The sequence below is a fragment of the Tiliqua scincoides genome, chromosome 1 (assembly GCF_035046505.1).
Source record: "Tiliqua scincoides isolate rTilSci1 chromosome 1, rTilSci1.hap2, whole genome shotgun sequence".
NCBI classification, from domain to species: Eukaryota; Metazoa; Chordata; class Lepidosauria; order Squamata; family Scincidae; genus Tiliqua; species Tiliqua scincoides.
The window spans coordinates 296,892,950-296,919,141 of record NC_089821.1 but is presented as its reverse complement, the minus strand read 5'-3'; the positions used below and the strand labels follow the sequence as shown (position 1 = coordinate 296,919,141).

The 26,192-nt window shown below is 46.0% G+C and overlaps 2 pseudogenes; both read left to right on the top strand.

Annotated features, from left to right (window-relative positions):
- Positions 1-7,280: 7,280 nt before the first annotated feature.
- Positions 7,281-7,394, top strand: LOC136637961 (5S ribosomal RNA; annotated as a pseudogene).
- Positions 7,395-20,070: 12,676 nt separating this feature from the next.
- Positions 20,071-20,187, top strand: LOC136638296 (5S ribosomal RNA; annotated as a pseudogene).
- Positions 20,188-26,192: the final 6,005 nt, after the last annotated feature.

Sequence of the window (26,192 nt, the reverse complement as noted above, 5' to 3'; positions counted from 1 at the left end):
CTGTGTCATAATAGTATCTCATTGGCTCTTTGAACAATCAGTCTCATTGGTCCATTTTGAATTCAGGAAATGTACTTTTTTGTAACATAAGACAGTTGCGTTTTTACGTAGTTTCTGTTTTTTTAGCCATTACTTTTCTTTCATTGTATTCTGCTGTACATTACACATAAAATGGTATATAGCATGCTGGTATTATTTCTACAAACCGTGATTTTAGCTATTTTGGTCACTAGTGGTGTCACACCCCATGTGCACATCACACTGTGCAGCCCACCCCCCTAGCAACACCAATGAGCCTATGCATTTATGGCTTGGATTATATTGCCATCATTTAACATTTTAACGTCTTTCACATTTATCCTGTGAAGACGCCAAGATGGCGGCCAGTAACTACTACGGGTTTGCCGCCATTGCCGGGCCCCCGTACAGCTGTTCTCATGGCTGAAACATGGTTCTTCTTATCCCCCTGGGGGCTGGGGATAAGAATAGGCCCTCAGTTTGGCTGTACTTGTCGTAAGAGGCGACTAAACAGCCACCGGGTAGATGGGACTCGATAGCCTGGGAAGGCAGCTCATCTGAGAGAAGGAAAACTCTGATCCCAAACCTCCACTGCCTTGTGGCTACATCCAGTTATGGAAAAGGCTTCAGGAGTCAACCTCGAGGCAAAATCCGGAGCTGGAGTCCCTGAGGCAGTTCATGGCTGAACACAGTCATGTTCTGGCAACTCCTGCGACGCCGCTGGAACCAACCGTATTGGCCTCTGCCTTTCCATTGGACCATTTCAGCGACGTGGAGAGGGGGGATTTGCTGCATGGGTAACAGCCTATCCTCCATACCTACTTTACTCAGGCTTCATGCACTGGAGAGGACACTCTGTTCCAGAACCACCATTCAGAGCGTGACACCATAGTCTTCCGAGACTGAAGGATGCCAACATTTAACTTTGACTTTAAGATTTTTTGCACTCTTTTGGTGTATTCTCACTGTGTCAGATCTTTCACTTTTGCATTCAGGATGTTATCCACTTCTAAGGGCACAATCCTAAGTGCGCCCTGAGCCGGCATAAGTTCCTTGCGCCATCCCAGGTGGGTTGCAAATGTGCCATAAAGCACATTTGCACCTCCCTCTGAGTAAACCGCGCTGGTACACAGAGGTGCGCCAGCCTGCAGAGGCCAGATCCAGCCAGCAGGTGGCAAGCAGGTGAGTTTCCACCAGTGGAGCTCAACCAGCACAGGAATCTGGGGAGGACAGGTGGAGGGAAGGGAGGGTGGGGGAGAGTGGGTGGCAGCTGTGCCCAAGAGTGGGCAGGCGGGCAAGGAGAGGAATGTGAGGCCAGGACTTGGCAGTTATGCTGAATCCTAGTCCCCGTTCCCAGGCAGCACAGAGCAGTTCCTTGGCTGCTCTGTTCCAGTGCAAGTTAGGATTGTGCTGCCTGATTCCTAAATAATTTTCATTATTTGACAATGTTTACATAATGCATACATTGCCAAATTCTACTCCATCTAGGTTCTGTATTTTTCCATGTTGCACTGATAAAACTGCACATTTGTCCAATCCAAACTTCATTTGAATTTTGCTGCTACATATGTGCACTGTATTCAGCATTGTTTCAAGTTCAGTGGGGCTTTTTGCATATGGTTTTAAGTCATCCATGTACAGCAGGTGATTTATTTTCCCAACTTGATCTGAAATATGGTATTCCATTTTGTTTTATTCAGAATCATTGACAAGGGAATTAAAAAGATGTTATACAGCAATGGTGACAAAGAATCCCCAAGAAATATGCCTCTTTTGATACTATCTTCCCCAATTTCCTCACCATAGTCCACTAACATAGGTTTCCATTTTTTCTTGTTTTCTTTGAGGGAGTGCTGGACGTTCTTGCTAATTCCAAACATTTCTAAACACTTGTTGATCCAGCTATGTGGCAATGAATCAACAGCGTTTTTTAAAATCTATCCATGCCATACTTAGTTTTGTTCTTTGCCTTTTTGAATTTTTGAGCACCATTTTGTCAATTAACAGCTGATCTTTTGTGCCTCTTGACTTTTTGAATTTCTCCTTCTGTTCAGTTGGGCACAAGTTGTTTTCAAAGAAATAATCGTATATTGATCTTGCAATTATACCTGTAAGTAGCTTGAATGTTGTTGGAAGGCATGTGATTGGCCAATAGCTGTTAGGTTCACTGCCTTTTACTTGATCTTTCATTATTTAAAATGTGCGACCTGTTGTCATCCAGTCTTCAGTGATGGAATTTTGAAGAACATTGTGGAATTGCACTGCTAAACATTTGTGAAGACTTGTTAGATGCTTTAACAGCTCTTTACATTCTTTACTTGCTTTATAATCATATCAGTTGTTATCCCAATGTCATTCATATGTTTTCCTTTCACTTCTTTACAAGCATCTTTAATCCATGAGACATTTTTATTATTTTCAACAGGGCTTTCCCATATATCTTTCCAAAATTTTAGACTGTTGTCTTTACATCAGCTGATGATTTTTGGGGCTGCATTTTCTCCTAACGATTTATAGCAAGGGAACCCAAACCCTGGCCCAGGGGCCATTCGTGGCCCTCAGGGACTCCCAATCCAGCCCGCAGGGAACCCCCAGTCTGCAATGAGCCTCTGGCCCTCCAGAGACTTGCTGGAGCCCGTGCTGGTCTGAAGCAACTGCTCTATGGACAACTGTTCAACCTTTCATGTGAGCTGCGGGCCAAGGGCTCCCTCCACTGCTTGCTATTTCATGCATGTGAAGCGACAGTGGCAGCAAAGGAAAGGCTGGCCTTGCTTTGTGCAAGGTCTTTTACAGGCCTTGAGCTATTGCAAGACCTTCATTCATTCACGTCAGTTCCATCTCTAATATATTCATTTAAGTAAATTTATTCAAATTTGAAATGTAAATTAATTCTTTCCCTCCCCCCCCCCGGTCCCCAACACAGTGTCAGAGAGAGGATGTGGCCCTCCTGCCAAAAAGTTTGGACACCCCTGATTTATAGAATAACCGTTGATTATTTTTGAACTGCATGTTTTCCCTATACTGTTTTATACACCCATCATATCATTCTATTTTCTTAGCAGTAGCCTTCACCCTCTGTTTTAATTCTTCCATAATTTCAGCAATTGACAGAGTCTGGAGATGGCAGGGAGAACGTTCTGCTGCCTGCAACATCCTCCAGCTTGACCGGTTTGGCAGTGGGTCAGTAATGGTGTGGGGTGGCATTTCTTTGGGGGGCCGCACAGCCCTCCATGTGCTCGCCAGAGGTAGCCTGACTGCCATTAGGTACCGAGATGAGATCCTCAGACCCCTTGTGAGACCATATGCTGGCACGGTTGGCCCTGGGTTCCTCCTAATGCAAGACAATGCTAGACCTCATGTGGCTGGAGTGTGTCAGCAGTTCCTGCAAGATGAAGGCATTGATGCTATGGACTGGCCCGCCCGTTCCCCAGACCTAAATCCAATTGAGCACATCTGGGACATCATGTCTCGCTCCATCCACCAGCACCACGTTGCACCACAGACTGTCCAGGAGTTGACGGATGCTTTAGTCCAGGTCTGGGAGGCGATCCCTCAGGAGACTATCCGCCGCCTCATCAGGAGCATGCCCAGGCATTGTAGGGAGGTCATACAGGCACGTGGAGGCCACACACACTACTGAGCCTCATTTTGACGCTGTATGGACATTACATCAAAGTTGGATCAGCCTGTAGTGTGTTTTTCCACTTCAATTTCGAGTATGACACCAAACCTAGACCTCCATGGGTTAATAAATGTGATTTCCATTGATGATTGTTGTGTGATTTTGTTGTCAGCACATTCAACTATGTCAGGAACAAAGCATTTAATAGGAATATTTCGTTCATTCAGATCTCAGTTGTGTTGTTTAAGTGTTCCCTTTATTGTTTTGAGCAGCTTATTTCTTTCCACTGTGCCTTCAGTTTGTACCATCAAGTTGTCCTCTATGCCTTGGTCATTATTTTGTGTTGGTTCTTCTTTTGTCAGCTTCTGTATTTCTTGCAATTCTAATTCAGTGAATACTTTGTTCTGGATGATAAACCTTGTTTGATCCATTATTCATTGTTCCATTATACCCGTGTTTGGATGTTTTGCTTTCCAAATTTCCATCTTGATAACCACAGATTGATGGATTTCCCTTGTAATAACATTTCATGATTTCTCGATTTTTGATAGTTGTCCAAGTTTTGCATTTGGGCTGCTCCAGCAGCATTGCAGTAACCTGTCCTGGTTCCTCAACAGGAACTGCTGGGCCCTGAACAGATGTTCAGGAGCCATAGCATCTGATGTGGTCCTTGTTGACCCAGGCGATGACTGATCCAGTATGGATTTCTTTTTATTTTTTCTCATCTGAATTGAGTTGGGCACTTTAGTCTGGCTTCTCAGATCTGGTTTGGGTGTCCATTATGGTAGAGGTACTCTTGCAAGCATAGCAGGAGCAATATCATTGAAGCAAGCCCCTCCACCACATCAAGGTAGTGTCCTTGGAGGGGATGATGATGATGATGATGATGATGATGATGATGATTTGGGAGGCCGTGGCAACCTTTCAAAGCCTTTTCGCTTGGATCCAGTTCAATAATTGTAGAGTTCTCTTGGTATAATTCTCACAGGCTCTTCTCATTGTCTTGCCCTGCAGCTCCTATGGCTGGCCCTGCTCAGGTTTGCTACCTCACAGGGTTGTTGTAAAGACAAAGGAGGTAGTGGGAAACAGGGCAGAGGTGGGGTGGGCAGATCAGGCCCGGGAGGGGGCCAGGATTGGCAGTAGGACCCATATTTTCATTTGTTTCATTCATTTGCTGGGGTCATGGCACAAAAGAGGCTGAAAACCACTGCCCTACAACATTCCTACTGTTAGAATAGGGAAAGTGTAGCTGTAACTGCATTAGTATATTTGGCACAGATATTCCCTGCGAAGCATAGCCCCACTTAGAGAACCAATGTGTTTAAAGGGGCAAGGGCCCCTTAGATCATCTTTTAATCTAACAGCCGAAATCATCATGGACTGTGCTTTTCCACCAGGCTGACAGAGGACAGCTGAAGGCAAGCAGCCCTTCCTACAATCCCTAATAATTTATTATGATACAGGACTAAGCAGGCAAACAAGAAGGAGAGCAGAGCGAAGGAGATAAAAGAGGCCTGCGTGTGTTCAAAGGGAACATAATGAGCTGTTATTCCCTCAATCTCTAGCAAATTCAGAGTTGCGCTACCGACAGAAGCTAAAAATTGATCTGTAGGAAAAAAAAAACATAGAATGTTTAACTTTACTGGGGGCTACAGGAGAGCCTCAGTGTCTGACACAGAGAGAAGTTGATCTGAATTCCTTCAGGCGGGTTAGAAGGCAGTGCTGATTTGAATTGTGTGAGGGGCCTGTGGAGCATACATATGCCCTCTTTTCTGAAGACTTTTTTTTTCTCGGAAGCCTAACTTTGTCTTCTCAACTTGGGTTTGGCCTGGAATCCGAGCTTTCCTAGGATGGTGCTCCCATTCCAATCCTATGCATGGACCCGTCTTCCCATATGAAGTGACTTAGGATTCTGCCTGCCTGCCTCGCTTGGCATTCAGACCAGTAGTATAGCTATTGGGGGGCGGTGGCATGGTAAGTATTGCAGGTGCCACAGCGCGCCATGTGAGCGGCCCCTTCCACAACCATCAGAGCCATTCTGGCAGCATCAGTGTGGCTCCAACTGCTGCCCAGTGTTGCTGCCCAGAATGACTCCAACTGCAAGTGAGATGGGCCGGTAACATGGTACCTTGCTATGCCTGCAACACTTACTGCTCCACCCCCCCATAGCTACGTTACTGATTCAGACACCCCTTTCAATGACTCTTGCTCTACCATTTTCTTCCACAAAAACACAGATGTTTTCTTCTCCTCTCTTCTGCTCCCCCTATTCTCCATTAATGCTCTCTCTCTCTCTCTCTCTCTCTCCCTCGATCCCATGCAGTTGTCCATTTTTGCCTTTGGGCAAAGTTGGGTGGGTGGGGAATGAATTTTTCATTTCCTATACCCTGCAAAAATGGAGTTCAAGCTCATCAGTACAAGAACAGACAGAGTGATTCACCTTGATCTCGCTTAAATTATTCTGAACAGCAAAAACAAGACCGGGACTGTGTTGTTGTTTTTTAACTCTGCATTTTTTTCTCCTGTATTTTTCCTCAACTCTGCCCTTCGCAACCAGGGGAATCCTAACAGAGGGTGCTGAGGTTCTATTACACTACAAATAACCAGGGAAGGTGCATGTTCAGAGATTCTTCGTTTCCATGCTAGAGATCCGTTCTCGCTGAGTTTGGGGTGTAGCAAGCTCCCCGCGAGGATTTCTGCTCCTCCGCTCATCATCGCTTCTGGGGTCCCGTGGCTGGTAGTACCCAAGCCTGTGATAACTTTGCAGGTGCAGGTAGAACAGAGAGTTTACTCTGTCGTCATCTTAATATGTCCATATTTTCTTTGGAGCAATAATTAAAATAACATATTCACCAGCTGGTTTTTTTTTCCCCTAGATTTAATCTGCTCAGGCTCTGATTTGCATATTAAAAGCACTTAATTAGCCCCTCAGAGTGTCTGAGCACGAATAGTGCAATAACTGGTCATGTAGTCACCAGAGACCACCTTTTCTCTCCCCCCCCCCCATGTGCAAAGCTCCCCCTCCCCTCCTCCTTCTCCCTGTGCTTTTGGGAAGAACTCGTGTATACACAGTCTCAGTCTCTGGATGGTAGTCATGGCCATGTGTAGAGGGTTGTCGGCTTTGTTTTGTAGCATTGGGGGACTATAATGTTGGATTGCTTCATTCTTGTCTTTCTTCTTCCCTTTGATGTGTCGTGTTTGATCTGTTGGCTTGTCTGTCAGTTTGCGCTCGCTCTCACTCTCTCTCGCTCTCGCTCTCTCATTCTCCATTGACTCAGATATCTGAGAGCTGGAAAGTGGAGAAAACAGCAATGACAGTGGTTGAATCCCCTAGTCCAATCAAATGGTCACAGTATGACCATCCCTCCTACAGTTGTGGGGAATTGGAAAGAAGGTGCTTCCACATTCTCAGTTCTTCTCCTGGCTGAAGACGTGTGAAGGGATAGTTATGTTGTCTTTGTAGGTCATCTGCAAAGTCACAAGTCTGGCCCAGACCCTCACTATGGCTCTCAGGGACATTTCAAACAAGTGAAACTCAATGTAGATTTCCGGGATGCTTCTAAGGAGAAACTTCTGAGAATTTTCGAGGAAAGCCAAATGAGTTTCTTCTGTACAAGTGAAATTTGATCAGGTAAATTCTGCCAACGTTGACCCTGCACATGCCTGATCTTGTCTGATCTCTGAAGCTAAGCAGGGTCAGGCCTGGTTAGTACTTGGATGGGAGACCACCTTGGAATACCAGGTGTTGTAGGCTTATACCATAGTCTTTCGAGACTGAAGGTTGCCAACCAAATGCAGTCAACAGAGAAATCCAGGGTGGAGGTCTGGCCGCTGTTGCATCCTTTGGTTAGACAAGGGCCATCTCCTGTTGGTAGGGAAGAGATCTTTATATGGCACTCCTAGACACATTCAGATATTACAGTGGAACAGGTTTTTCAGCAGATGCAGGATTCATTTGTGGGGTATTCTGTAAGACATGGGCTGAGAACTCACAGACCTTAGCTACTTCAGCATCCGTGATCAAGCACAGTTGGTTGACATTAGTGTATACAAATGCCTGGAAGATTATAACTGATATGATTGAAAATATTACAAAGTATACTATCTCATGGTCTTATGGCGGTATTACTGTTTGTTGCTGTTTTTAAGATATTGTAAAAGTAAAGGGACATCAAGAATTAACTGAAAAAATGGCACCTTGATACTTTCCCTTTCGCCTTCTCCATAAAAAACTAAGGGGAGAAGTGATGTCAAAGAAGATAGGAACTGGGAGTGTGGTTTTAATAGGAAAAAAAAAGGGGAGGGCAGATAGGGGCACAAAATGTCACAGACCGGCACTGTGCATACCACCCTTGGATGAACTTGGTTCAGTCCCTCATGTCCCTTGTTAAAGGTCTCAGGTAGCAAAGCATATAGGTGGGACTTTTGTGTAAACCCCTAAACAGCCATTGTAAGTAGGGGGAGGTGAAGGCTGTGTTAAATGGAATGTTAGTCTAACCTGACACACTCAACACCTTATACCAGTGGTTCCCAAACTTTTTTGACTGGTGGCTCCCTTGACCTATTGGGCCATTGGCCATGGCTCTCCCCAGTAGGGCTACAATCCTATACATTGTATAGGGTGGCAGGTTTTTTGTGAGGATTCCATGGCTCCCCTGGCTGGTTTCTGTGGCTCCCTGGCTCCCAGTTTGGGAGCCTCTACCTTATACCTTTAAGAAGCAGACCTCAAAATGTAGGGGAAGATTTTATTAAGTTGCTGTCCTGCACCTAACTCACTTTTACCTTTTGCAAGCTGCTGATTTCCTGGTTCAATTAAGTTGTTGCCTGGAGGGGCCCTGGAGCCTATGGGGGCTATGGTACCCACAGAGAAAAGAGCCAGATGGCAGCCATGGAAGCACTAGTGGGGGTTGGCCAAAAACTGGAAAGGGAATTCAGAGAAGGGCTCACATGCCATCTCTGCTAGCTGTTCTCTGCGTCACGCTGTCATGTTGCTTTTCCAAGATGTCTGCCTTGGGGATTCCAGCTTGTTACTTAGATTTCAGAAAAGATACATGGAAGGATCCAGGGAGACACCTTGCCTGTGAACACTCCTAGTGGCACTTTCAGAGGAAATGAAAGGGTTTCAGATCAGGCAGAAGTATAGGAGCGTCTAGTCCTGCTGTCAGGATATTAGAACTGTGGGGATGAGGCCTTCCGACAAAACCGGAGCCTAAGCAGAAAATTCTTGCAAAAGTTAGAAGTTGCTGGCATGTTAGCAATCACACTGAACCAGAAATTAAAAAAGTGTATTTTGTGTTAAGCTAGCTAATAGCCTGTCAAGTTTGACAAATGGGGAAGGGATAGAGAATACGTCCTTTCTTTGCTTCTTCTCCCCACCTTCCTATCCATCACCAAGGTCAACACCTCAAATGGAGGAATATTTTGTCCCGTAAAATTCAATGGGAACCTTTGGGAACCAAAGGCCAGCCAAGAGCAAGCCTTGGACAAAATGACCGCCCGTCTTGCATTTATAATAATAATAACTAGGTATTTATATACCGCCTTTCTGGTCATCGGATTACAACTCTGACTTTATTCAAGGCGGTTTACATAGGCAGGCGTTTCTAAATCCCTCAAGGGATTTTTACAATCATAAATGGTTCTCTCTTTCAAGAACCAATAACATTTCAGAATGGATCTTCCTGGTTTGGTCTCACTTCTGGCCTCCAGTTCTCCCACACAGGCTGACAAGCAGCTCCATCTCTCACATGAAGGGCAGCCAAGACGTTTCTTGCTCACACCAAGAGCAGGTGAATCACTCAGCTCTGCTTGTCAGCTGCTTCAAGGTCTCACCATTCTCAGCCGTTCAGGGAGCTGCTGGTGTCCTCGAACTGGCGACCTTCTGATGTTATCTTTGGGCTAACAGAGGCTCTACCCTCTAGACCAGACCTCCTGCCCTGGACTCCTGGACTTTCATCAGCAAAAGTCCACCCCTTGCCTTAATCCGCAAAAGTCCACCCCTTCATCTTCACCAATATGCTCTGACTTTTCTCTTGGTCATGGTAGAGTGGGGTGGAATGATGAAAATTGGCTTTAATATACTTCTTCTACAAATATTATCCTTGGTAGATACTTCAGCAAGGTAGAAACTTGCCAACAAGTACTGACCTACATGCTATGCTTCATAGCTGCCCCCCCCCAACTGTCTATGGGGATAGCATTTTCTGAAGAGGCAAATGCTATTCCCATAGGAGAAAAACTGTGGCATTCCTTGCCACTGGCTGTGATGATGACCCCTGGCCATGTGGCCTTTAACAGGAGATTGGACAGCTTTATGGAGGAAAAATCCATCACATGTTAAAAGCTGATTAGCTGAGTACTCCATCATTATTGTAATTACACCAGTGGTTCGCTAACTGTGGGTCAGGACCCACTGGTGGGTCATGAACAAATTTTTGGTGGGTCATAAGAACAGCCCCACTGGATCAGGCCATAGGCCCATCTAGTCCAGCTTCCTGTATCTCACAGCGGCCCACTAAATGCCCCAGGGAGCACACCAGATAACAAGAGACCTGCATCCTGGTGCCCTTCCTTGCATCTGGCATTCTGACATAACCCATTTCTAAAATCAGGAGGTTGCACATACACATCATGGCTTGTAACCCGTAATAGATTTTTCCTCCAGAAACTTGTCCAGTCCCCTTTTAAAGGCGTCCAGGCCAGATGCCATCACCACATCCTGTAGCAAGGAGTTCCACAGACGAACCACACGCTGAGTAAAGAAATATTTTCTTTTGTCTGTCCTAACCCTCCCAACCCTCCATCCTAACCTCCTGTCCTAACCCTCCCAACATGTACCTCCTGTCCTAAACCCTCCTAACCCATCCTAACCCATCCTAACCTCCTGTCCTAAACCCTCCCAAATGTACCTCCTGTCCTAACCCTCCCAACACATCCATCCATTTTAGTGGATGTCCCCTGGTGCTGGTGTTATGTGAGAGTGTAAAGAGCATCTCTCTATCCACTTTATCCTTCCCGTGCATAATTTTGTATGGTCGCCAAAGGGTGATGGAAAGATCAGATAACTAATTGCCTCAAACCCTGAGGTTATTGAAAAATCAGATACTGTAGCTACTAATTACACTGCAAAGAGCTCAGCTCCTGCAGTTTTCAGGACAGCTGCTAAATGACCTGCAAGGAGCTGAACTCCTGCAGTTCGCAAGCATGTGTAAATATAGAGAAAGAAAGACTGAGGGTTGTTTTTTTTTTTTTTTGGTTATTATTATTACTTATAAATAAATGGAATATTTCTTTCTAGAACTCCTGTTTTTTTAAAGTCTGGTAAACCTTGGTGGGTCCTGACAGTGACGTTTTAAAAAGTGGGTCCTGGTGCAAAAAAGTTTGGGAACCACTGAATTAGACTTGATGGCTGAACTTTCATCTCAAACAATTGCTTCCAAGGGTTAGGGAGGGCTGAAGATGAACTAATAGCAGCAGTAAAACTGCTTTTTGCATTACATTGTTGCTAAACATTGGGGTATTTGCGCATATGGAAACAAGTGCATTTGCAAGAATGAAGTGGGAATGTCAGCCACTGCTCCCACTAGACCCACAAATGGCTACCAAACAACCTCCTGTGTAGCACAAGAATATGGGTTCTAGCACAGATGAAGTTAAAACCAGTTGTTTACTCTGTTTAAAAAAGAATCACTGCTGTGAAGGGGCAATCTAGGATCAGGACCAGGAGAGGACACCCTTCTTGTGCATACAAGTTCTGATGAAAATCGTCCACCACCACCAAGCTGCTATTAACCTCTAGAGTGAAATGTACCTGAATGTAGGAGCTTTCCTCCTCAGAAACAGGGGGACACTCTAGCCCACCACTCTCTTCTCCTCCACATTTCATAGAAGCCTGAGGACAGGCTATCAGAGCGACCTTGATGCATGCAAGAGCAAAACCAAGGAACAAACTGGTGAAAGAGAGCAGTATCCATTCTTGATGCTCCAAGACCAGCATGCCCTTCCTCGATATCCTTGACCAGTTCCTCTGTGTGGATTGTGGACCGGTCATATCATGCCTGAGTGGCTCGGGACTGGTGCAGCAGCACCAAGGGATGTGGGGTAAGAAGCAGGTGGTGAGGAAGGTCTTGAGCCTGGTTTCCGTATATTCAAAGGGGTCCCCCTCCCTACAGACAGGACCATCTGCATTTGACAAATGGCCTGACAAATGGATAAACATGGCCTGCTGCTGTTTGAATTGTCACAACAGGTATCTTCAGAACCTGTGAGGAATAGTTTGGAAAGTTGCTGGGGGTGAGGAGTGGGGAGTGTTAGAAGGGGGGTGATGTACACCTTTGGTACTGATTACAGTAAGGAGCAGACAAGTTCTGAACTAATTAAAACTATTAAAATTAAAACTAATTAAAGTTTCCAAGTTTTGGAAACTTGGGGAGTCAGTCAGTAGTAGCGGGGATCTCTCTCTCTCTCTCTCTCTCTCTCTCTCTCTCTCTCTGTGTGTGTGTGTGTGTGTGTGTGTGTGTGTGTGTGTGTCTTCCATGCCTTCAGCACTGACCATAGTAAGGATCAGGCAGGTACTGTACTACTTGAAACTGTGTTCTCCTTTACAGAAATTGAGCAATGGAGACCTCACATGACCAGGGCAGAGAGGAAGGTATAGGTAGAAGCTACAGCATCTCAAATTCTCCAGGGATCTGTTGCAGGCAAACCAAGAAATGAACAACAAGCTCACAGAGACCCTCAGTCATCCCAGGACACAGTCCTTGAAGCATGCGACATGGTGTGTGTGTGGAGAGGACAGAGGCCAGCCAAGAGCAAGCCTTGGACAACATGACCACCAGTCTAGAGACTTGGCAGAGCAAAGATCCCAGGACAGAAGGATGCTGGTTGGGGCTGTTAAGAGTACTCAGGGCATCAGCAAGGCAGAAAACTATGATGGTGGTTCACCTGTCCAGGCATGAACCTCCACGAGCCAAGTAGAGGCATACGCCTCCGTTTTGCTCTCACCACCTGGAATGGCTCCAAAGGGGAGGGGCCCCTTGCATGCTGTGGTGAGGGTCCCTGCAAGACTGTGCTTTGTACCCTCTCTAGCTATGCCACTGCTTGGGGCTGACATCTCTTAGACAGATCACGGATCCACTAAACTGAAGCTGGGCAATAGCAGTAGTTTTCCATCCACTGAATCATTGGTTACCGGGATGAACTTAACACATCTGGATGTTATTTTCCCAGTGAGATATTTTAGATTATTTTATTGATGTAAATACTTGGACAAGTATAGGGGTATACAGTATAGGGTATAGCTTTTCCCTTGAAACATTTATTTTGAAAAATCTGAAATGTGTGTGTTTGGTCCCCACTCTCCAACTTTTGCCCATGTTCCCTGTTGAAAATCAACCTCAGTCTTATTGTGGCCCCAGAACCCTAAGTAAGGTGAAAGACATGGGGACGTGCTTTCTTGGCAATCACCCAACTGAAATGAATTGTGCCAACAGGAAACATGAGTTGAGATGCACTTGAGATGCTTCATCTCAAGTCCATCTCAACTCATGTTTTCTGTTGGCTTCCTCCCTTGTTTCAACCAGGGTAGGTCATTTTGAATGACCACAATTAACTGGCTGGCACTGCCAATTGGTTTATGGGGAACCTCCCTGCTTAGAAGCTCCCTGCTTAGACCACTTCCTTGGTTAAAGAACGGAACTGAAAACAAGGGAAAGAAAGTTCCCTGTGAAAGCTGGAACAGCAAATCACGTGATAAGTCTGAACCAGGAAGTTTTCATCCCTCAGAAGGGCAAACTCTTGGGGAGAAAGTGCTTCCTCTTTTGGCAAGCAAATGCTGCTGGTATAAATGCAGACACTGGACATTTGTCAAAGGTTGATTGACAGCACTGGAGGAGGGACTAGTGGAGAGGTGTCAAACATAAAGGCTAGTGGAGAGGTGTCAAACATAAAGCTTGCAGGTTGGATGGGCCACCAAGAAGCCAGTAACTGGGCTTGCCCAGAGCCACCCTTTCAGCAGTGAAACTTCTGCCGAAGCATCACCTTGCAAAGCACATCTCAGCTGCTGAGCTGTGCAGTGACACCTGAAAAGGTGGTCACACTTTCCCATATCTCGAAAATATGTTCAAGAGTTGCATATTTTCTCTTTTGTCATTTGCAGCTGACAAGTTTCTATTTGCGAACAAATCGCTTATCCCTGGCCATCACCTGCAAAATGATGTCACTTCCTGCTTAATGATGTCACTTGGGGTCCCTCGGCGGGCATCATGAATGCTATTTGGCCCACTATATGAAATGAGTTTGACACCCCTGGGCAAGTGCAGCTTTTGCAATGACGAAACCCCCAAACTGGGGTGAACGTGTGGTTGCAAGTCCCGTGTGCATTCTCAGATGGGACTCATCATGGGTGCATTTCCCAAAGAATAACTGCTGGTCTGATGGGTGCCTGTGGTGATCCTCCCAAGTATGATGGACACGTCCTGTGAATGAGCCATCACAGCTCAACAGCATAGAAGCTTTTTACTGGAATCGGTTCACAGATTCAGCTGAAAGGAACCAAGCGATACACACAGGTGTGCACACTGGCCCTTGTTCACCCAAGCACTGCAGCCAAATTGTTGCTAAATCTCATATTCCAGTATTCTCTGAACCCCCACCACATTGTTTCGACAGCATCTTGCTCATGGCAACTACGTTGTACCAAAGCAAGTTGGATTCTTCTCTTGGCTTTGCTGGCATAAATCTAGCACAGTGCCATTAACTCCCAGTGGAGTCACCCACATAGATATAAGAATGGAAGAGAATACAGGCGATGAGCCATCATTACACTGTCACAGTTTCCACTGCGGCTTTTAATCTTTGCAGAACTGACAGCTTCTCTTTCACTCTCATTCTCTGGAGTGGAAGCAACCAGTTGTGCTACATTGTCCCTGAGTTTTTAAGTTGCTGCAGCCGCTAAGTACAGGTTAAAAAGGTGTCTCCGAGAGTAATAAGCAGGGCATCTTTCATCTCTGGTGCAGTGGGACCCCCGACTCCATCGCTCGCATTAGGAACCATGACAATTTTGCAGGCGCAGGAAGCCAAACCATACGTGACCAAGTCAGCCAAAATCCACCATTCGGCATTTCAGTAGCAGAAAGATGTTTGCTGAAAATAATTGGGCCTGGCAGCATTGCATTTGTTTCCAAAAATAAGACCAGCAGTTCCAAGACTCACTGAATATTTGGTTGCTCTGTAAATGAGCCACGTGTCTGGATTTTGTGCCCAGTCAATCTGGGATGCCTTTTTGGCTAGGTAACATAATACTGAGACAAGGTGCACTATTGTTTGTTTTTTTAAAGGGGAGTACATTATTCTAGCCTTTATATTCATTACTCATTTATTGTATCTATCATATCTTATTGCATGGGCAGCACTATAAAAATTAATAATATTATCTCATGTGCCCTCCAAAGAGTTGCATGGAATGCAGTGGCATTGCTAGCGGGTGCGGGGGTGCTGACCACACCAGGTGACAAGTACGGGGGGGGTGACACCACTACTAGCCAAAAATTTTCAAATCTTTATATTTCTGAATAATACCACCATGTTATATATCATTTGATGTGTGATTTCATGCAGAATGAAATGAAACAAACAGCGTTGAAATATCTCTATTCAATCAAACGTTATAGCCAAAAAACCATTGGAGCGGGGCAATGGTGTATCACCATTCCCACCACCCAGCTGCCCACTGCATGGGACAAGGTCCATCTTGGGGGTGATGTGCCGGCCTCCCACACCGGGTGACCTAGTGACGCCACTGCTGGTACGCTAGCAATCAGTTCCTATGTATGACTATTTTCCTCTTTGACCATGAAGTGATCCATAAATGAATTCTGAATTGAAATTGTTGGTATCTCAACCTTTATTGGAATTTGCTTGTCACATGAGTGGGAAACATTGCAAACTCTTGGCTTTGTACAGATTTATCCACTTATTTCTGCCCTTTGTGAGACCGCATAGATTCAGCACACTCTGCTTCCAAATGCCAAATGCACTCTGTTTCCAAATGTTTTCCATCCTTGTATTTAGAGTTAAGGATCAAAGACCCCAAGCGGATAAATTATTTCCTTTAGTTAAGCTGACTGAGAGTGCAATCCTAACCAACTTTCCATCACTGGCATAGCTGTGTCAGTGGGGCAAGTGCTGCATCCTGCAGTTGGGGGTCAGTCACGGAGGCCTCCTCAAGGTAAAGCCATGTTTGTTCCCTTACCTCGGACTTGCACTGCCCTTATGTCGGTGCTGGAAAGTGGGTTAGGATTGCACCCTTAGAGTAAGCAGCTCCAGTTTTTCCACACTGGGGCTCTTGAATTAATGTTTTTCACCATGGCCTTATCTCCTAAAGCAGAGCATTTTATGCCTAATAAAGGTTTTGTTGACTAAGGCAGAGCATGTTCTATCTACTTTAAAGAAGGCCAACAAAGATTCCTTCAACATATCTATACAATGAGCCCCTTCATATCTTCTCCCCAGTAGTTTTAGGCCCCAATCCTATCCCCTGCCTCCAAAGTCAGTGCATGGTGATCAAAAAGGCACATGTTGCATCCTATGGTTGGGAGGGGGGACTGGGACAGCCTGCAGGAGCAAATTAAAAATATTTTCTAGTTACTTCCTGGTAGGGTGCCTGTGTAGCATTGGGTCTATTTGGGCACATGTCACCTATTTTGAAGGTGAGGAAAGGGGTGGGGAGGTTTGAAAAAGAGGGGATAAGATCTGGCATGAGTCACTGCTAGCAGGATCACTTCTAACGTGGGTCGTGCTGGTTCTGCTCACAAAACACGTCTCGACAGCAGAGCCCCATTGACTGGATTGAGCTGCAAGTCTTGTATTAATATTTTCTTATCCAAGGGCATTGGTGTAGTATTCCCACCCCATATTTGTGTTCATCTGAAAAACTCTAGTTCCAGGAAGTTCAGGTGCCAACCAGTTGGCTTAGAAAAGCAAAACATGAAGACACGTGAACGTCAGTCAAACACATGCCTTTCACTCAGTAAATATATATATATATATTCCTTACACAATTGATTGACTTTCTGGTCAAGATTTCTGGTTCAAATATACCTTTCCATGTGACTGGATGGAACAACTAGAAAGGATCTTAAGGATGGGTTGTAAGACAGCTAAAACACCATCTAGCTGAGCCCCTTTAGACTTGATTTATTCATTCTGTCAACTGAAACTCACTACTAAACTGCCCGGCACCTAGAAGAGCAGTGGCGCCAAAATGGCTACAACTGCATCCTATGGGCACTGCAGTAGCCACTGGAGAAGGGGACATTCATCCTTTTCCCCTGGGTAAGGGCACAGAACCCGCAATGTCTCCTCCAGTCCACACCAGCTATTTTGCTAGCCATGGTGTAGGTTTCCTCAGGAGGAAGCTGCTTGAACCATTCACTAAAGAGGCTATGCCGTGTCCCCAAAACTAGACGTGATCGGGCAAAACGGAAGCCATTTTTTGAATCGGCACCCCAAATATACCCAGGATTTTGGTGTAACGTTTAAGGAAGCAAAATGTGTGTTGGCCTGTGTCATCTCCCCAGACTACATTGGTATAGATGCTATACCACTAGAAGGGGGTGAATGTAATGAAATGTATCCATGGATACCAAGGTCCCCCGGTATTAATAATGAACTCAGAGGGCCAAGTGTTTATTAATTTCTTTGTACGTGAAAGAGGACTACCCACAGAAAAGGAAGTGACACTAAAATAGCTGGGAGGGTGTCTACATATGCAGAAATATGTAAGTGTATAAATTAAAAGGAAAAGTAAAGATCAAAAATGAACCCCAGCCTGATAGCAAACCATGGCCTAATCCAGTGGAGCTCTTCTTATGTTCTTATATTCATGCGGGGGTCCACCAACCAATATATTCATGTGGGGTCCACTGAATATATTCAGGCGGAGTAATGGTGCAATTGGCGTGCTTGAACATCTCACAGGTGCAGATGAGTATTCATCATCACCATCATCATAATACACGTATTTATATACCGCCTTTCTTGGTCTTTATTCAAGACTTTATTCAAGGCGGTTTACACAGGCAGGCTATTTAAATACCCGTAGGGATTTTTACAATTGAAAGAAGGTTCTATCTTCCAAGAACCACAACATTCAGATGTTTCTTTCTTATCTGGTTTCACTTTCTGGCCTCCATCTTCCCACGCTCAGAGCAGATGCAATAACTCGGCTCAGCTTGTCAGCTGCTTCAAGGTCGCACAATGCTGGTGGCCTCGAACTGGCAACCTTGTGGATGTTATCTTCAGGCAAATGGAGGCTCTAACCTCTAGACCAGACCTCCTGACCAGGTTCAGGTTGTTTCTCTGCTCTTATCGAAACTCTTTTGGCTTACTTCGGAATTCTCCATTTTACCTAAGGAGGACCCTCCAAATTCACTCTGAATTTGGCTTTAGTTGTAATTTCTGTAGCAACTCAAGGTTTGACCAGCTATCTAGGGGTGTCAAACATAAGGCCTGTGGGCCAGATATGGCCCACAGAATCGCTTAAGCCATTTCTGCCCAATGTTGCATATATGCAACATGGACCAAATGTGTACATCTGTGGGCTGGGCAAAGAGGGGCTTAATCTGGACCATATGATAATCCCAGTGCTGCCCTTTCAACAGCACCACTTCTGCTGAGGCTCTGGGAGGGAGAGGCTGAAGGAGGCCTCAGGAGGCAAAGAATGCTATAGGGGAATGGGCAGACCAAGAAGTTGTTAGAGAGGGAGGTGCTGCCGAGGCACGGAGATTATCACATGGACCACACTTTCAGCAGCGCCGCTTTTGCCTCAGCCGCTTCTGCTGAGACATCACTTCATGAAGCTTAAAAGCTGAGAAGTCAAGTGATGTGGGCTTTCCCAGCTTGAAACTATGACAAAGTTTTTCTCTTCTGCCATTTGCAGCTAATGAGTTCCTATACAATAACAGAACCATTATTTCTTTCCCTCATCTGTTTAATGATGTCACTTCCTGCATAATGATGCCATTTCCACCCTCAGCAGGCACCATGAATGCTATTTCGCCCACGGTATGAAAGGAGTTTGACCCCACCCTGATAGACAAAAGCACTTGCTACTTGCCACTTGCTACTATTGGTGGCTGCCTGCACTCCAGTTCTGGCTGCTGTTATCCCTCTAGAGCAGGGGTGTCCAAACTTTTTGGCAGGAGGGCTACATCATCTCGCTGACACTGTGTTAGGGGGCTGGGGAAAAAAGAATAAATTTACATTTAAAATTTGAATAAATTGACATAAGTGAATATATTAGAGATGGAACTTATATGAATGAATGAAGGTCTTGCAATAGCTCAAGGACTATCAAAGTCCTTGCACAAAGCAAGGCCAGCCTTTCTTTTGCTGCCGCTGCTGCATCACACATGTGAAACAGCAAGCAGTGGAGGGAGCCCTCATCCCACAGCTCATGTGAGAGGTCGAAGAGTTGGCCATCACACTGAGAGCGGTTGCATCAGGCCAGCGTGGGCTCCAGCAAGTCTCCGGAGGGCCAGAGGCTCATTGGAGACTGGGGGTTCCCTGAGAGCCGGATTGGGTGTCCTCAAGGGCTGCAAGTGGCCCTAGGGCTGGGGTTTGGGCACCCCTGCTCTAGAGCAGTGGTTCCCAACCTGGGGTAGAGTTATCTCCAGGGGTACTTGCCAAGACCTTTAGGGGTGCTTGAAAAAGAATTGAATAACATGGGGAAAGGCAGGTCTGTATTAGAATACCTTGCGGGGTGGAAAAATTATACAAATGGGCTGCCAAGGGGTACGCAAGTGAAAAAATGTTGGGAACCACTGATCTAGAGAGTATTTCCCTGAGGTACTTTGGAAGACTCTGTTTTTGAGTGTAAAGGGCTCAGGAGAATGATAGCCCAATCCTATCCAACTTTCCAGCACTGGTACAACCGCAATGCAGCCCCAGGGTAAGGGGACAAATGTTCCCAAACCTTAAGGAGGCCTTTGTGACTGCACCCCCAACACAGGAAGCAGTGCATACCCCATAGGCACAGCAGCACTAGCACTGGAAAATTGGATAGGATTGGGCTGTGAAAAGTTTTGAGAATTGCTGTCTTGGGTTATAGGAAACAGATTTGTCAATGAAGATAAGGAGAACAGTAGATATAGAATGAGGATGTATTGTGATGTAATGCACAGGAACAAAAGCATAATTTTGAATATTGACTAGATTCTAGCAACAAAATTAAATATACACAATAGCAGAAATGTATGTTTGAAATAAAATATATGACATACAAAGGGATGTAAGATTTTGCCAAAACACCTTCTTTGAAAAGCACTTTTGGCTATTACCCTTTGGGGCCAACTCAAAATTATGGGCATCATAACTGGCCCAGCCTCTCACAATAAGATCTTGCTCATAAATAATACCCTTCTCCAACATATGGGAGCAACTGTTACCCTGCACATGCCCGATCTCGTCTGATCTCGGAAACTAAGCAGGGTCAGGCCTGGTTAGTACTTGGATGGGAGACCTCCCGGGAATACCGGGTGCTGTAGGCTTATACCATAGTCCTGCGGTTTTCAAACTCTCCAGGAGTTTGAAACCCGCAGTAAGTCTTTGCGAGGGCGGGGGGAGACAGCAGGGGGAAGGCAGCGACGCAATTCCCAGGATTGTGTCGCTCAGGGGGCTGCAGGGACTGGGATGCACCCTCCAGTCCCTGCAGCAGCCGCCCCTGTATGCAGGGAGCCCTGCGTGAGCGCCTGTAGGGCGCCCCAGGTCAGGGAAAGGGAGAGTGGGGTGATCGCGCTCCGCTTCCACTTTTGCGGAGGTAGAGCAGATTGCCTTTCCCTGACCTGGGGAGCCCTGCCAAAGGTTGCCCAGGGCTCCCCGCACCCTCGGAAGGCTGCAGGAGGCTTGGGCAAGTGCACCCAAGCCCCTGCAGACCCCCTGAGCGTTGCGATCCTGTGGATCATGCTGCTGCCTTCCCCCTGTCTCCTGGCTGCCCCCGCCCCTGAAGGGGGCAGAGACCAGGACCCACAGGCTGGGGTGTTGCAACCCCCCAGTTTGAATACCACTGCCATAGTCTTTCGAGACTGAAGGTTGCCAACCATTTTCTCCAATGTATCCCTTCCTGCTTATGGACTTTACATTTGAGAAATAGAGCCAGCTCACACACTGCTTTCCCCTGATCATGTCCTTATAAAGAGGAATGAGTAGAAAATGTCAAAAACGGTGAGTCTTTGAAGTATGATTGCACTCCGAGGCAAGTTCCGACAAACACAATTGGCAACCCAGCCAGATGTGAGGAGTTAATATGGGCCTGACATGAAAAAGAGTCCCCTTTTTGTCTGCTGACTTTTCACTTCCCCATATGAGTCAAAGACCAACAATCCAGTTACCTAATACAGACTTTACCATAGCAATTTTCAATGTTTTTCTTCTCATCCCGCAATGACTTCTATGGTCCACCTCCTGATATGTCACTTCTGGTTCTGGGAGACTCTTCCAGGTTCGACAGCTCTGTTTCTAGGGCAGCTTTTGTAGAAGCAAATGGCAACTCCACCTCCTCCTCTGACAGTGGAGGAAGAGGGACAGGCAATTCATTACTACAGACAGTTGCCCTACAAACAGAGCCGCAGGTCTTGGAGGAGTTTTCTGGTGATTTTAAGCGACTGTGTTTCAAACTCCCACAGCGCACCTGAGGACCTTCTACAGTACATCAATGTGCTTCAGCACATTAAGAACATAAGAACAGCCCTGCTGGATCAGGTCAAATGCCCATCTAGTCCAGCTTCCTGTGGCCCAACAAATGCTTCAGGGAGCACACAAGACAACAGATACAACCTGCGTCCTGGTGCCCTCACCTGCATCTGGCAATCAGAGGCAGTCTGCCTCTAAACCAGGAGCTTGCACATACCTACTATGACTTTATGTACCCATAAAGAAGGTACACTGGAGGGTACACCCACTGGAGAGGACACTCTGTTCCAGAACCACCATTCAGAGCGTGACACCATAGTCTTCCGAGACTGAAGGATGCCAACAACCCATAATGAACTTTTCCTCCAGAAATTTGTCCAACCCCCTCTTAAAGGCATCTAGGCAAGATGTACTCACTACTTCCTGTGGCAAGGAGTTCCACAAACGAACTACACGCTGAGTAAAGAAATATTTTCTTCTGTCTGTCCCAACTCTCCCAAAACACTCAGCTTTCGTGGATGTCCCCTGGTTCTGGTGTTATGTGAGAGGGAAAAGAGTGTCTCTCTATGTCCATCCCCTGCATAATTTTTTTTTGATTGATTGATTGAAAAGCACTGTTTTAACACATCAAAACATGATCTGAAAATCAGAGATTCAAGTCTCAAGGAGGGAAAAGTATTGGCCAAGGGCACAGACAGAGCTGGTGCAAACTTCCTAGAATCCCTCACAGAATCCTAGAAACACCCTTCATAGAATCCTAGAAACTGCAATTATGTGAGTTTGGCTGTAACACACAGCACTGTCTCAAACTACAATTCCCAATGTTCTTTCAAGGAAACCATTTACAGTTTAAACCAACTTATAAAACCAACTTATATCGGTTTTATAAGTTGGAAGTGTAGGTATAAATGCTCTGACATGTTGAAAAGCTCATCAAAAGGCTACTAGAGCACAGTTACTCCACTGGAGAGAAATAATTACATCGCAAAGAGTTAATGTCTTGTGCCTCAAAGAAAATTGGCAACTTTTAATGTAACAGGCAAAGTGTCTTCTCCTGCTAGCTAATTTGTTTGAGAGAGCGAGGTCTGCATTGAAACAATTGTCCAAGCACCGGTAGCCAAGTTTCAGCTTTGGAACGGTACCACCACCCTCTCACATCCCACACATACGAGCTTTTGAGAGGCCTTGCCTTCTTCCAATTCCTTTTTCTCACTCCTCCCCGCCGAATTTCCAAGAGAGACAAAATCTGGAACGCCGGGTTCGCGTCTGTCTTTTGGCTGCAACCCCAGATAACATGGAGTTCCTACCACCGACAGGCACCGAAAGGTGTCATCTCCATGTGTGTTTTGTGACCAAAGAGGAACAGGAAGGCACTTGGGTTTCTTTGTACGATTTTTAAAGATCACACACTTTTTTGGTGAGGTTGACGAAAAAAAAGAAGAGCCGGTGCTATGCGTTCACAGGACGATCTGTTCAGGCCCTGTGGCACTCCCCTTCCCACAAACCTCGTGCCCTCTCCACGCCCCGCTTTGCAGCAACAGCGGCGGCAATCGACCCCCAAGGATAGCTCACATTTCTGACCAGATTGTGCGTAAAGGTTCCAACAGTCGCCTGGAAAGTCATTCCAGCAATTAAGTGTGGGTAGCACTGTTTCTCCCCCTTTATGAAGGATATGCCCCACTGTGCAGGGTATTGCCGCCACCCTCCCTGTCAGGCCGTTTCACAGTAGCATTGTGGCGCCATGGAGAGGAGCTAATTGGATTTGTTGTCACCTCCCGAAGCTGCCAGGAGCTCACGTCTGCTCTGGTTACAGATGAAGACATCACGGTGACAGGCTTAGAGATGGCTCAGCTGGCATCCTACGGCCACTAATAGAGCCGTGTTGATTTAATGTCCGAGCGGAGAGGTGCGGACAAGCTGTTCAAGTTTTCTATTCCAAACAAAGCAAAGATCTGTTATATCAGTCATTTGAGGATCAGTAAATAAACTTCCCTGTGTATGCCTCTCAGCTCTCAGCACCTAACAGACTCGGCAGAAGGATGACAAAGTAGTATTTTAAACATGGAGATGGGACTTCCCCCCCCCCTTGTCCTCTACCAGAGCGCTGTCTCTATGGTTTATATTGCCCTGAGGGAAATCAGTTAATTCCTTCATACATAAATTTTACTTAACTATGTAATTATGGATGAATCCTATTAGTCTTTAAATTGCTCACTAGTTAAAAGGGGTGTGCATGTGTGTGAGTGTTTTCTGTGCCTTTTTTCGTATGGAATTACAGTTCACCTACACTTAAAAGACAGAATAAAAGCCTACTTGTGCTTTCACACCTCTGCCTCATCCTCCAGTAAAGAAAAGGATACTCTCACTAGAACGCTGTATCCTCCTCCACCCGCCAACTTTTAGCATAATGGTAGTCGTATGCATGCATTAAGAATTGTGAATCTATCTTCACACAACACCTATGTGCTGGTGACTTCCCATTATTCCTCTGCAGCATTGTGAGCTATGGGCAGCGGTGTGAATCATAAGATCTGTGGGCCAGATGAGGCCCTTGGAAGCTCTTTATCCAGCCCCAATGATCACTGGGCTCTCCCAGCACAGCCCTTTCAGCAGTGCTGCTTCTGCCAAGGCTCTGGGAAGGATTGACAGAAGGAGGAATGTTATGGGATAAGGGTCAGACCAAGAGGGGTGGAAAAAGGAGATGCTGGAAGAGCCCACTTTTCATGCAGGCTGCCCTTTCAGCGGCGCCAATTCTGCCAAGCTGTCACTTTGCAACCCGAGTGAGAATTGGGCTCTTCTGTAACTTGAAAACAGGATCAAGGTTTACACATTTACTCTTCTGTCATTTCCATCTAATGAATTTTTAAATCTGTGAGAGAATAAAATGCTTATCGCTGACCACCATCTGGTTAATGACATCACTTCCTGCTTAATGAGGTCACTTCTGGCCTTCAGCAAATACCATGAAAGCTGTTGGCCCACTATTTAAAACAAGTTTGACACCCCTGACCCGTGGTTTGTGATCCACAGAGGTCTGTGCGTGATCACAAAGTGAAGTTCCAGGTACACATGGAGAGGAAAGCACTCATGTTTTTTAATGGAAAAACTGCAAGTGCCTTTCAGAAGTCTCTGGGAGGCCATGTGTGGTCTCCCCTTTCTTTAGAATACCTCCGGATGTGACCAGAAGGCACTTCCAGCCACTGGATCAGGCCATAGCCCCATCTAGTCCAGCTTCCTGCATCTCACAGCAGCCCACCAAATGCCCCAGGGAGCACACCAGATAACAAGAGACCTGCAAGGCATTCTGGGAATTGTAGTTAAGAACATAAGAACAGCCCCACTGGATCAGGCCAGAGGCCCATCTAGTCCAGCTTCCTGTATCTCACAGCGGCCCACCAAATGCCCCAGGGAGCACACCAGATAACAAGAGACCTCATCCTGGTGCCCTCCCTTGCATCTGGCATTCTGACATAACCCATTTCTAAAATCAGGAGGTTGCGCATACACATCATGGCTTGTACCCCGTAATGGATTTTTCCTCCAGAAACTTGTCCAATCCACTTTTAAAGGCGTCTAGGCTAGACGCCATCACCGCATCCTGTGGCAAGGAGTTCCACAGACCGACCACACGCTGAGTAGAGAAATATTTTCTTTTGTCTGTCCTAACCCGCCCAATACTCAACTTTAGTGGATGTCCCCTGGTTCTGGTATTATGTGAGAGTGTAAAGAGCATCTCCCTATCCACTCTGTCCATCCCCTGCATAATTTTGTATGTCTCAATCATGTCCCCCCTCAGGCGTCTCTTTTCTAGGCTGAAGAGGCCCAAACGCCCTAGCCTTTCCTCATAAGGAAGGTGCCCCAGCCCCGTAATCATCTTAGTCACTCTCTTTTGCACCTTTTCCATTTCCACTATGTCTTTTTTGAGATGCGGCGACCAGAACTGGACACAATACTCCAGGTGTGGCCTTACCATAGATTTGTACAACGGCATTATAATACTAGCCGTTTTGTTCTCAATACCCTTCCTAATGATCCCAAGCATAGAATTGGCCTTCTTCACTGCCGCCGCACATTGGGTCGACACTTTCATCGACCTGTCCACCACCACCCCAAGATCTCTCTCCTGATCTGTCACAGACAGCTCAGAACCCATCAGCCTTTATCTAAAGTTTTGATTTTTTGCCCCAATGTGCATGACTTTACACTTACTGACATTGAAGCGCATCTGCCATTTTGCTGCCCATTCTGCCAGTCTGGAGAGATCCTTCTGGAGCTCCTCACAATCACTTCTGGTCTTTACCACTCGGAAAAGTTTGGTGTCGTCTGCAACCTTAGCCACTTCACTGCTCAACCCTGTCTCCAGGTCATTTATGAAGAGGTTGAAAAGCACCGGTTCCAGGACAGATCCTTGGGGCACACCGCTTTTCCGCTTTTTGTGGATTTGATTATCCACAGGTTTCTGTATCCATGGGGGGGGGGGTCCCCCACAGATACCAAGGTCTGATCCCCTCCCCACAGATACCAAGGTCCCCCGCGGGATACCAAGGTTTGACCTATACAAGGAATTTGTGAACTTCACCGCATGTTCTGTCTGCGTGCTTATTGAAGCCTGGACTTTAGGTGATGTTCACCAGCCAGGCCATCCGCCTGCTTATTTAGCAAGACCTGAGAAGTGCAGATTCAGAGTTTTGTTTCCTATGAGCAGTACCTAGCAGAAGTCATCTTATTCCATACTTTTGATATAGATACATTATTTTAATGTAGTCTGCTGCTCCTTGAGGGCCCAATCCTATCCAACTTTCCAGCACCGGTACAACCGCAATGCAGCCCTGAGATAAGGGAACAAATGTTCCCATATCTTGAG